We start from the raw sequence: 9,660 nt of genomic DNA, 5'->3' as shown, positions 1-9,660 counted from the left end.
CGAAGTGCGCGGCTCCCCCTGTAGCGTCGAAGACGCTACACTATAGTGAAGCGACCGTGGGGGTCACCACGTGATACAAGAGATAGTCCGCCCTCACGAAATCTCAAATCTGAAATCACTCGCCCAAATTTTAAATACAAGATAGTCTTCTCAATAGATCCTGAGGGCATGAAAGTGATTACCTGAGGATTACCTAGGACCCCAGGCTTTAATGTTGTTAAACAGAATAGAGATTTGGCGGAATGACCGGCTGAGCGCGGCCCAGTAAGAAAGTGACTGCCATCAGTTTATTTTTGAGCGCTGATTATGAATCATATTCTATGACGCAGGCTTTGACACATGTTGCATTTTCCCTTTTCGCCAACCGGCACACATTGAGGGGGCCGCTAGTACGACATACGAGCTCGAAAGGATTGACATCGTCAACTGTCTATTTTAAACTGTTAAAAGGCATAACAGAAACGTCGAAAAACATTTTAACTGCGATAGTGAAGTCCCGGCCGTACGCACGGGTTACACTAATTGTCACCAAGATGCAGTTATGCGCACTTTTTGGCGTATAGTAGTTAGTAATAGCGCGATAAATTTAATTGATTTGTAGTGGTGTAATCATAATTTACATAAAACTAATAATACGCCGCGCACTGTCATTTTGGGGATGTGTAACGACTGAAACGAACCTGTGTTGATCAAGGAGCACATAGTTCATATTCCAAAGGAGCACCTTCTGCTAATTACCCTGACAACCACCAGCCTTTAAATACCCAGCACTAGGCAAAAACGACCTTTCCCTAATACTTTTCATACTGTTTACACTTGCTATCAATTAAAATCTTCCGATTTGCTTGCGATATGCTGTCAGTTAAAAGGATTAAATCAGTTTTCTGCCGCAGGAGGAATCTTGACCGGGTGTACATAATGGAGGATGACCGGAAACCTCGCAACTTTCTCTCACGAACTTTCAAAGCACTCGACTTCAAACCAAAAATGAGGAAGTACAGCCCGGACAAATTTGATCATATTTCTGGTGCTAATTCTTTAGCAAAAATACAAACTGAAAAAGCTGTCCATATCCAAACTAAAGTTTTGTCAAACTTTTCACTTATAGATACCGATGACTCAGATTTTGAAGATGAGTTGGACTTGGAAATAATCGACGTAGAGGTGGAAGTACCTCGCGAAGACAAATTAGGAGATCAGGAGGAACCTGAACCACTGATCATAGCTTTTGAATACCCGGAGGAGGAGATGCCTGTGTGGTTCCATCTAGGATATGGTTGTGACCCACCTAAGGTAGAGTTTTCATGGTTACGGTTTCTTGGTTTTAAGTCTGATCACTTTGTTTAAATTTTCGTGGCTCAACATTTGTTTTATGATTAAAATTGGGTAGGGCGGGTTTACTTGGACAAGAAAACATTTATGACGACCCTTTGGGGTCTGAAGTCGTTTGAGTTCAAGTAAACAGGCTTCAGTTTCACTTACAATTTATTGACAGAGCTTGGGAGTTGGGTCGGTTAAAATTTTAAATTTGCATGCTAGGGGCAGGGCGGGTTTACTTGGACAACAAAACATTTATGACGACCCTTTAGCCTTAGGGTCTGATGTCGTTTGAGTTCAGGTAAACACGTTTCTTTAAAAACGGGTATAGACAATAGAGCAGACTGTTAAATTTTGAAAATTTGGAAATAATTTCGGGAATAGGGGGTACTTACATTTCAGTTCAAGAATAAAAAAGATCCTCGGAGACGAACACATTCATAGATTAATGGTATTGGTATTGGTATAAGCTGCAATCAAGGTGAATATTATTTCAGAGTTTTATCATTTTATTTTTTAAAGAATTATTTTACCATTTTCAGATCTGAATACGCCATGTCTTTGATGTTTGAATTTGTCTTCCTTTATTTAACGAAGGTTGATGGTTGAGGAAACATCAACTAACTGTTTTACAAATTCAGGTAGAAACAGATCACGGACGAAGTAGAGAAAATGACGCACATAGAAGAGTAAGACAAAATAATCGAGAAGACATCGGCCGTACGGCGATTTAGATATTTAGATAAATTATACACTATAACAAATCATTTTAAACCTTTCCTCTTTTACAAATATGACGTCTCTTACTTATCTATACACTATAATATCTGACTATTCAAAGTGAAACAACTAAGAAAACAATAAAAGGGTCCGGGTCGGAGCATGCTAAATCTGAAATCACTCTACAGTCGATCTTCGAGATTTTTTCCCGATCCATGACTCAAAGGTGCCGAAGGCACAAAAGAGTCAAGGACAAGGGTTAGCGATCGAGGTTTTTTTAAAAATATGGTAGCTTTGCGACCGTACCTGCGAGTGTGCGACCGTACCTGCCTGCGAGCACTGTTATCGCCCACGTGACTGGCTTTTACTAATTCGCTCGCCCAAAAATGTCACGTGGCTTTGGTTTTTATGGTTTTGCATCCGTACAAAACGGTTTTACATAAACCCTAATCCCAACCCTAACCATAACCATAACCCCGAAGCTAACCATAACCCTTACCACAACCCTAACCCTAACCCGAGCCCTAAACAATCGAATTCGTATTTTACTAGCCTGTCACGTAACCAAAACGGTTTTTTGCCCATAACTCTCCAGGGAAGCATTTTAACCCTACTATATACGTCATGGGGCACCCCAGCGAACGCCGCGGGCTTCATGCGCCGCTAAAACGTTTAAATTTCATTTTTATAATTCTCCCAAGACTCCTGTTAAGACAAATTGCGAATGTTTAGCTTTAAAACTACTCTGTTCTTAAAACAATTGTTTTAATCATCGAATACTGAAGAGTTCAATTCAATCCAAGGTAAATTGTTGAAATTATGAGTGATCATGAATGAAAAATGAATAATTTACACGTAAAATTTGCCTCAAAATTTGTCTTGAAAAATAACCATAACTCTGGCTATGATTTGAATTTTGAAAATTTAAAATGCCAGTGCCGCGCACAAAAATTTTCCGCGCATTTAAAACGTGTCGATAATGCGCCCAAACCAATGTCGCGTTGGATAATAGTATCCAAGCTGGTTGAATTCACAATTTTCATTTCTTGTTCCAGTTTGTAGCTTTGTGTGGCAGCCATATTGGTTTTATGCGTGCGTATATATTGCGCGCTATCTATATATCTTACCGTTAAATGTACGTTTACAGATTTAATCGAGATCTCTGCGAGGCTTTCATAATTATGTATGATATAGCTTGATATGGTGTTACTTCAAATTGCTGTAATTTCTATTTATATTGACTGAAGTAGAGTACAAAATAAAATTATTTGCTCTCTAATTTTATTTTTTAAGGATGTCGACCTGCAACTGAAATTGAGTGATATTCGACTTTCAATTTAGATTCGCTAGTCAACAAAATGATTGCTCACTCCGAAATAACGACTTTCAAGGAATGGTATGTACCCTATTATTTACAACAAGGCTCCCAGCATTATAGTAAAACATAGACAATAGACAATATTTTAATATAAACTATAATTAATTTTTGACCGGGAACATTCAGCAGTTAACTTTGTCGTATTTTAAAACAAGTAACTCGTGCCCAGTTCGTAGAGAAGATGGATTTGCTGTATTTTAAAACAAGTAACTCGGGCCCAGTTCGTAGAGAAGATGGATTTGCTGTATTTTAAAACAAGTAACTCGGGCCCAGTTCGTAGAGAAGATGGATTTGCTGTATTTTAAAACAAGTAACTCGGGCCCAGTTCGTAGAGAAGATGGATTTGCTGTATTTTAAAACAAGTAACTCGGGCCCAGTTCGTAGAGAAGATGGATTTGCTGTATTTTAAAAGAAGTAACTCGGGCCCAGTTCGTAGAGAAGATGGATTTGCTGTATTTTAAAACAAGTAACTCGGGCCCAGTTCGTAGAGAAGATGGATTTGCTGTATTTTAAAACAAGTAACTCGGGCCCAGTTCGTAGAGAAGATGGATTTGCTGTATTTTAAAACAAGTAACTCTGGCCCAGTTCGTAGAGAAGATGGATTTGCTGTATTTTAAAACAAGTAACTCGGGCCCAGTTCGTAGAGAAGATGGATTTGCTGTATTTTAAAACAAGTAACTCGGGCCCAGTTCGTAGAGAAGATGGATTTGCTGTATTTTAAAACAAGTAACTCTGGCCCAGTTCGTAGAGAAGATGGATTTGCTGTATTTTAAAACAAGTAACTCGGGCCCAGTTCGTAGAGAAGATGGATTTGCTGTATTTTAAAACAAGTAACTCGGGCCCAGTTCGTAGAGAAGATGGATTTGCTGTATTTTAAAACAAGTAACTCGGGCCCAGTTCGTAGAGAAGATGGATTTGCTGTATTTTAAAACAAGTCACTCGGGCCCAGTTCGTAGAGAAGATGGATTTGCTGTATTTTAAAACAAGTAACTCGGGCCCAGTTCGTAGAGAAGATGGATTTGCTGTATTTTAAAACAAGTAACTCGGGCCCAGTTCGTAGAGAAGATGGATTTGCTGTATTTTAAAACAAGTCACTCGGGCCCAGTTCGTAGAGAAGATGGATTTTCTGTATTTTAAAACAAGTAACTCGGGCCCAGTTCGTAGAGAAGATGGATTTGCTGTATTTTAAAACAAGTAACTCGGGCCCAGTTCGTAGAGAAGATGGATTTGCTGTATTTTAAAACAAGTCACTCGGGCCCAGTTCGTAGAGAAGATGGATTTGCTGTCTTTTAAATCAAGTAACTCGGGCCCAGTTCGTAGAGAAGATGGATTTGCTGTATTTTAAAACAAGTAACTCGGGCCCAGTTCGTAGAGAAGATGGATTTGCTGTATTTTAAAACAAGTAACTCGGGCCCAGTTCGTAGAGAAGATGGATTTGCTGTATTTTAAAACAAGTAACTCGGGCCCAGTTCGTAGAGAAGATGGATTTGCTGTATTTTAAAACAAGTAACTCGGGCCCAGTTCGTAGAGAAGATGGATTTGCTGTATTTTAAAACAAGTAACTCGGGCCCAGTTCGTAGAGAAGATGGATTTGCTGTATTTTAAAACAAGTAACTCGGGCCCAGTTCGTAGAGAAGATGGATTTGCTGTATTTTAAAACAAGTAACTCGGGCCCAGTTCGTAGAGAAGATGGATTTGCTGTATTTTAAAACAAGTAACTCGGGCCCAGTTCGTAGAGAAGATGGATTTGCTGTATTTTAAAACAAGTAACTCGGGCCCAGTTCGTAGAGAAGATGGATTTGCTGTATTTTAAAACAAGTCACTCGGGCCCAGTTCGTAGAGAAGATGGATTTGCTGTATTTTAAATCAAGTAACTCGGGCCCAGTTCGTAGAGAAGATGGATTTGCTGTATTTTAAAACAAGTAACTCGGGCCCAGTTCGTAGAGAAGATGGATTTGCTGTATTTTAAAACAAGTAACTCGGGCCCAGTTCGTAGAGAAGATGGATTTGCTGTATTTTAAAACAAGTAACTCGGGCCCAGTTCGTAGAGAAGATGGATTTGCTGTATTTTAAAACAAGTCACTCGGGCCCAGTTCGTAGAGAAGATGGATTTGCTGTATTTTAAAACAAGTAACTCGGGCCCAGTTCGTAGAGAAGATGGATTTTCTGTATTTTAAAACAAGTAACTCGGGCCCAGTTCGTAGAGAAGATGGATTTGCTGTATTTTAAAACAAGTAACTCGGGCCCAGTTCGTAGAGAAGATGGATTTGCTGTATTTTAAAACAAGTAACTCGGGCCCAGTTCGTAGAGAAGATGGATTTGCTGTATTTTAAAACAAGTAACTCGGGCCCAGTTCGTAGAGAAGATGGATTTGCTGTATTTTAAAACAAGTAACTCGGGCCAAGTTCGTAGAGAAAATAGATTTGCTGTAGTTGTCAGTTTACGGACAAATAAAGTCGAAAAGCATTAATCAGAATATGTTTTAGGCTGTCCCAAAATTTCGGATTCTTTTTCTGGAGTTTGAAATTGGCGGGAATTTTAAAACTCTCGTTGTGGTACCGTACCAAACCAATATTTTCAGCGCAGAGTTTTAGCGCGCGCCAAGAGCACACACGTATTTTTGCATTGAAGCTGCGCGTTATTTGCACGTGCACTTCTACAGATTAAAATTTGGAGAGGGCCCTTACTGCTTACATTACTAAGTTGTTATGTAGTAATATTGTGAATTTGTCCGAAACTGGAAACAAATCTTGTAAAATTTTACGAATAGAAGTTACCCTGTCAAAAATATCATCTCGCAGCAAGGTCGTATCATCTGGTCGCGAGCTCAATATGAGCTCGCTGCAAGGTCATATCATCTGGCTGCAGGGCCTGCAGCAAGGTCTAACATCTTGCTGCCAGCTCACACAACCTCCAAATACCTACCTTCGCGCGCACCGTGGATTTGTTAAAAATACTTAAAAAATACCTCGCGCCCTACGCGTACGAAACATTTCAACGAGGAATTTTATTTATCACGACGTGATGAAATTTTCCCGCCTTACAATGAAAATTTCCCGCCTAACTATGATGGATTTCCGCGCATTTGCTAAACAGACGAGAAGCGAAATGCACCAGAATATTCGATTGTTATAAGTCCGCAAATCAATTGTTTAAAGTAACGAACAAATCTTACTTACAAAATCACCACCGAGAGAGGAATCTTGCCATCACGATCACAACAGAGATTGTCACACGGCTGTTCAGAAGGGTGATTTCTGCGATTTTAATCAGATAGGATTACCCTAGGGGCTATGATTTATCCTAGCGCCTCCGAGATATCTTGGATTTTATCAATCCTTACCCCAATCCGGTTCCCCTAGAATACCTCCGATGAATTCCCATCGCTCAGCGATAGGATGTGTAAGTTCCGAGAGGCGATAGGATTTGCTCTCGGACCCGATAGGAAATTAAAAACCTATCGGATCCGAGCGCTAATCCTAGCGGAGATAGGATTTAACAAATCTGAGTGCAGATAGAATTAGCTCTCGGACCCGATAGGATACTCAAATCCTAAAGGATCCGAGAGCAAATCCGAGAGGCGATACAATTTCAAATATCAGGACCGATATAATTGGAAGACGACACATGTCTAACTGTAGGTTAGAACTTCATGCTTTCTGTCAGTTAACTTCAGGATCAGATCATGGCTTTATCTCAAGTTGATCCACGGTTGCCTGCAGGCTACAACAACAACAACAACATGGAGGTTTTTTAGGTTAAATTAAGTAGATACATGATAACTTGAAGCTAACTTGTAGTTCTCTTTCTGCTTTCTGTCAGTTAACTTCAGGATACCTTGTAGTACTCTTAAGGTTAACTTACATTGTAGTACTCTTCAAGTTAACTTCAGGGTACATTGTAGTACTCTTCAAGTTAACTTCAGGATACCTTGTAGTACTCTTAAAGTTAACTTCAGGATACCTTGTAGAACTCTTCAAGTTAACTTCAGGGTACAATGTACATTGTAGTACTCTTCAAGTTAACTTCAGGATACCTTGTAGTACTCGTCAAGTTAACTTCAGGGTACATTGAGGTAATCTTCAAGTTAACTTCAGGATACCTTGTAGTACTCTTCAAGTTAACTTCAGGATACCTTGTAGTACTCTTCAAGTTAACTTCAGGATACCTTGTAGTACTCTTAAAGTTAACTTCAGGATACCTTGTAGTACTCTTCAAGTTAACTTCAGGATACCTTGTAGTACTCTTCAAGTTAACTTCAGGATACCTTGTAGTACTCTTCAAGTTAACTTCAGGATACCTTGTAGTACTCTTCAAGTTAACTTCAGGATACCTTGTAGTACTCTTCAAGTTAACTTCAGGGTACATTGAGGTAATCTTCAAGTTAACTTCAGGATACCTTGTAGTACTCTTCAAGTTAACTTCAGGGTACATTGAGGTAATCTTCAAGTTAACTTCAGGATACCTTGTAGTACTCTTCAAGTTAACTTAAGGGTACATTGTAGTACTCTCCAAGTTAACTTAAGGGTACATTGTAGTACTCTTCAAGTTAACTTCAGGGTACATTGTAGTACTCTTAAGGTTAACTTACATTGTAGTACTCTTAAAGTTAACTTCAGGGTACATTGTAGTACTCTTAAGGTTAACTTACATTGTAGTACTCTTAAAGTTAACTTCAGGGTACATTGTAGTACTCTTAAAGTTAACTTCAGGGTACATTGTAGTACTCTTAGGGTTAACTTACATTGTAGTACTCTTAAAGTTAACTTCAGGGTACATTGTAGTACTCTTCAAGTTAACTTCAGGATACCTTGTAGTACTCTTCAAGTTAACTTCAGGATACCTTGTAATACTCTTCAAGTTAACTTCAGGATATATTGTAGTACTCTTCAAGTTAACTTCAGGATACATTGTAGTACTCTTCAAGTTAACTTCAGGATACCTCGTAGTACTCTTCAAGTTAACTTAAGGGTACATTGTAATACTCTTCAAGTTAACTTCAGGATACCTTGTAGTACTCTTCAAGTTAACTTAAGGGTACATTGTAGAACTCTTCAAGTTAACTTCAGGATACCTTTTAGTACTCTTCAAGTTCACTTCAAAAATTTGAAATATTAACTTTTAGTATGTTTACATTCTTCCGTCAAATTAATGAGAAAATATAGTCATAGAGAACAAAGCCCTTTCAGACAAAACTTTGTCGCTATTCTAAGCCATGTTATTCTGACATTTGGAAATATTTCCTTGCGTTTGAACATAAACTATATTGCTAAGGATAAAATGCTATTCTTAATAATCACTGCAATTCTGAAAAAGCCATACACAATTTCTTCTGTTCAGTAAAATAATTCTTCGGAAATATAACAAAAGGATAAGGCACCGGCAATTCCCGGGCGGTCACCCATCCAAGAACTAACCCGGCCTGCAGTTGCTTAACTTCACAGATCGAACGAGATGGGGTGTATTCAACCGAGTATGGCCGTATCTAACGATGAAGAATTTTGCTCCTCTATATTTTCTCATTAATTTTACGGAAGAATGTGAACATACTAAAAGCTAATATAATTAAAAATTTTGTCCATGTTTTCGATCTCGATGGAATTTTATTTGAGTTCAGAAACACGCAACACGCATTTTATCTCCCGGAAATGATGAATCCGAGAGCACACCTCTCGGAAACATAATTTCGAAAGCACACCTCTCGGAAACGTTAAATCCTAGAGCTAGGAAATCAGATTTTTTGTTTCCTATTTAAAAATAAAATCCGAGCGCCTAGCTCTCAGGAGCGATCGGACGACGATCTGAAATGCGATTGGATCACCCTAGGACAGCGAACGTCGTCCAACTAGGAATGGCAAAATCCTATCGGATTAAAATCCACGCTAGAACAGCCGTGGTCAGTTGAGATGGTTCCTTTATAACTTAAGCTGAAACGATAGATGATACATCTTAAACAATATGAGGCCTCAGTGGGCAAAAACTGAATTTACCTTCTTCAATAGTTCAATATACTTCTTCAAATTTAGGGAGCATTCAATAAATTCCTACTAGACGAGGTGAGATATACCTGTACAGCATGAGCAGTAAATGGATGATTCATTCAGTCCTGCCGCGTTGATCTCAGTCTTTATTTAAAACGCTCACGCTTAGCTGGAAGTATTACGTGGAAGCCAATTTGCACCGGGATAAACAGAATAGAGAAATTATTACAGAAATGATAAAACATTCCTATCAAGCGAAATTGA

At 38.9% G+C, this 9,660-nt stretch overlaps 1 pseudogene; it reads right to left on the bottom strand.

The window, feature by feature from the left end:
- Positions 1 to 8,783: 8,783 nt before the first annotated feature.
- On the bottom strand, positions 8,784 to 8,902 carry LOC134817674 (5S ribosomal RNA; annotated as a pseudogene).
- Between the last annotated feature and the right edge of the window lie 758 nt (positions 8,903 to 9,660).

The sequence above is a fragment of the Bolinopsis microptera genome, chromosome 6, assembly GCF_026151205.1.
Source record: "Bolinopsis microptera isolate Bmic1 chromosome 6, MBARI_Bmic_1.0, whole genome shotgun sequence".
Taxonomy (NCBI): Eukaryota; Metazoa; Ctenophora; class Tentaculata; order Lobata; family Bolinopsidae; genus Bolinopsis; species Bolinopsis microptera.
This window is presented reverse-complemented; position numbering and strand designations above follow the sequence as displayed.